Genomic DNA, 3,640 nt, shown 5'->3' with positions numbered 1-3,640 from the left:
GATTGAATTTCTGTCAAATTAATGAAGGTGCTCTGCTTTGGAGTGCCTTCATCTGAACCCTCATGTAATGAGGGTTAATTTGTCGTGCATTGGGACACTCTGCAGCTGTGAACTTCTGTCAGGGCACAGCTGTAGAGCTCTTTCAAGGGGCCAATCGTGCAACAAATATCACTTCTGTCAGTGCCCTTGTTAAAGTCTGAGTGCATGGGTAAGGGGCTCAAAGGCAAGAGAGTTCTTAACATGCTCTACTTCCATACAAGGGCTAATGGAATGGGAGAATGGTCCACATACTCTCATTGTCTGCACAGGAATTGGCACAACTGAAGCTCTGAGCAGAGAAAGTACTGCCAAAACTCAGACTCCCAAGTCTGTGCTGTAATTATTGTTATTATTACTATTGCTTTCTTTGAGAATAATTTTATCATCATACTACCTACACACAGATCAGGTTTATTGGAATAGGAAAGCTGGAGGCAAAGACAAAATCTCATAAATATGTAAAATAAATCCCACATGCACATTCAAATGAAGTTTGGTGCATTGTTATCAGCAGTCCTAAAGACCTCTGCTACTTCCTTGAAATATTTGGGATGCTGCCACAATCCAATCCAATTGTGCTGCGTGATTATTAGTACAACGGATATATTCATGTATGCATGGGTTTGTTAATCCTGACTGCTAAAGTTATTTATAAGCAGTGTTGCCAAGTTCTCTTGTAAGAAGCAAAATTGGGCTTGTTTTTTTTAAAAGTCGTTTTCATTTTTTGAGAGTCATAGGTTGATAAGCACCCCTACTCCCCTTTCTTTGGAATGGGTTGGGCTTGCTTTGGGCCTATTTTTAAAGGCAGTGCCACATTTTTTTTCTCACGAGACTTGGCAACGCTGTTTATAAGGGGCACCTGCAGTCACTAAATCGGTTGCACACTACACCATCAGACAGGCCACTTGTTTCACATCTGGAGTTGCTTTAAGGTTTGGAAAGTCAGCGAAACTTCTGCAAAATGTATACGTGAAACTGAGTACAAGCGATGTGCTCAAGTGAGATATTCCCCCAAACACAAACAAGAATTAAAGGTGTGTTGTTAAATGCACGTTTCTTCTATGGGGAGGGGGGGTTGAACTAAGATGACAGCACAGCTCAGACCATATATGCACACATTAATAGGTTGTGATGGACTAGAATTCTGTCCATGCTATGACTGCTGACAGTAGTTTTTATTGCTTGTGGGTCTTTAAGAACTTGATAAGGCCTTCAAATAAAACTTTGTGTGAATTCACTATCTTTCATGAGGAGCTCAACTGGTAACAAGATCTATCTCGCAGTTTTCTATGTTGAAATGGAGAAACTGAAGCATAGGGTAGGGCCAAAATTTTCGAAAGGCCGCAGAGTTTGCATCAGCCTGAGAGGCCATGGCCTTGTTTTTTCAGAAAATACTCAGTAGTGGGAATTTCTAAATGATCGATGTTCTGACCTGGGATTCTCTGGTTAGGGAACCATATATGAAGGCAGCAAAAACTTGGGTCATTTTTTAAAATGAACCTGCCCGGTACATTAACAGAGAACAGATCCTAGATGTCCTGACTGCAAGACTCTTGGCCTGACTCCTGGCGCACACATACTGTCTTCCTAAACCCAGTCACAGCTGCAGTTTCAGCATTTCATGTGAATGCAGATTTTAAATCAGTTGCCCAAGCTATGATGCAAAGCTTTTTCATACGAGCAACAAACATCTCTGCCATAAATTATTGGAGTAAGTAAACATTGGGTCATAATGCTGTTATAAGATAAAGCTCTAAAGAGCCATTCCTCTAGCAGTATAAACAATACTGCTAAAGGAATGGCTCTCTCTTTTTTTTTTTTGGTTTTGGTCAGTTTTATCCGGCAGTTCAGGTCATGGTTAACACGCAGCAGTACAGCCAACACCAAGCAGCCCTTGTGTCAATTTATAAAATGGTTTTAAAAATGCTGATTTTCATGTCTTTTCCTTTTTAAAATGACAACTGCAATTTCTCACCTGATCCCAGAACTTCAGGAACTGGAGACTTTCAAGAAAGGCACTAGAGATATGACAAGTATTAGCAATGGGATAATGCTGGATAGTGGAACCTGGTGCAGACGGAGTTTAGGAAGGGGAGCCACCAGCAAGACAGACATAACCTACCATCAGAAGGCTATTTGCTTCTTTACTAATGTCCTTGTTTTGACTTACCAGTATCAGCCCTACAGCCCTTGTGACAGGTTTATCCAAACATGTTGCCTTAGATTCAGGTGAATATCCCTTTGGTAAATGGGGATCATCTATCTGCCTGTCATTTCTTGGGAGTAATAGTGGGTATGGGGAAACCTCTGAAGGACAGTATCTGTTCCCCACCTTCTACATTCTCGTCTGCAGCTGCTGCTGGCAGTGGGATTGAGAGATGTGATTGAGCGCTTTCCTGCATGAACCGGAGGGGCTGAGGCATAGCTGGCAGAGCAGCACTTGTTTAAGACTACTAGGGATCTCTGAGTGGTTCTCATTCTGTACAATCAGCAGTCATAATGGCTTTATTATCTCCTGAATAGGCCTGGGCAAGCCTTAGTGCCTTGCTCTCCTACAGCATTAAGGGATCTGAAAATGTCTATACTGCCTCTACGGGGCCAGGAGATCTGCTGAGCAGCACACCCTGCCCACTTGCTCCTATTCTGCACTAAACCCCAGGTATTAGGCATCCCAGCTGCTTGAGTGCAGCTCTAAGCATGTGCTCAGAGCCTCTCAGTTTCCACGTTGCAGTTGTATATCTTGGTAGCTTGCCACAGAGGCACCATAGACACACTCTTCATGTCCTTCCAGTGCCCATGTCTCCAACCTAAGCTCCTGGAAACTCTGTCTCCTGCCTTTTTGGCTGTAATACAACCAGAAATAACCATGTGATCCTACTCTGTCAGGCAGGAGTACAGAAGGGAGAGTGGTATAGCACAGCAAAAGCCTTTGCCCTTCATGCCCTGGAAAACAGCAGGGTCAAATCTCATTCCTTCCTGCAGACCATGGAATGGCGCTCAATGAGCTTTCAGTCTTCTGAACGTTTCCAAAAGACTCAGAGGGGTTAATCGTCTTGTAACCCACCTTGTACTGTAGAAGGGACTTTTTCTAAATGCGTCCATGTTGGGAAGGTCGGTGAGACCCTCCTGAGCTTGCTCAGGGGAAAACAGTGGTGACTGGTGGCCATGTGGGGTGTACCACTGAGGTCAAAGGACAGTGTGCGTGGGGGCGACTGGGCCCAGAGGGGAGTGTTGAAAGGGAACTCTCCGTGAACAGGGGCAGTCTGGTAGACTGCAATGGGCTGCCAGAACGAGAAGACCGACTGATCAGGTCTGTGTCATCTCTGGTTCCTGCTGGGAGAGAGAGAAGAGAAAATCTGTCCAGCGTCCCAGGAATTGAAGTAGGCTGAGGGGAAATTAGAATGACTTTTCTCTCAGCCAGTGAGGCATGTCCCCTGCTCGGAGCGCCAGCTGGGAGGAAGAAATAACACAAGCACATTGAATCCGCCCAGAGGCCCCAGGGAAAGTGGATTCAGTCTGCTGCTCACCGAGCTCGGAAGGCGAGGAGGATCAGAGACAGGGAAGCTGGTTAGCAGCTTATGTGCCACCAAGGAGCAATATA

Source organism: Crocodylus porosus, unplaced genomic scaffold, assembly GCF_001723895.1.
Source record: "Crocodylus porosus isolate Cpor-Errol unplaced genomic scaffold, CroPor_comp1, whole genome shotgun sequence".
In the NCBI taxonomy this organism is placed as follows: Eukaryota; Metazoa; Chordata; order Crocodylia; family Crocodylidae; genus Crocodylus; species Crocodylus porosus.
This window is presented reverse-complemented; position numbering follows the sequence as displayed.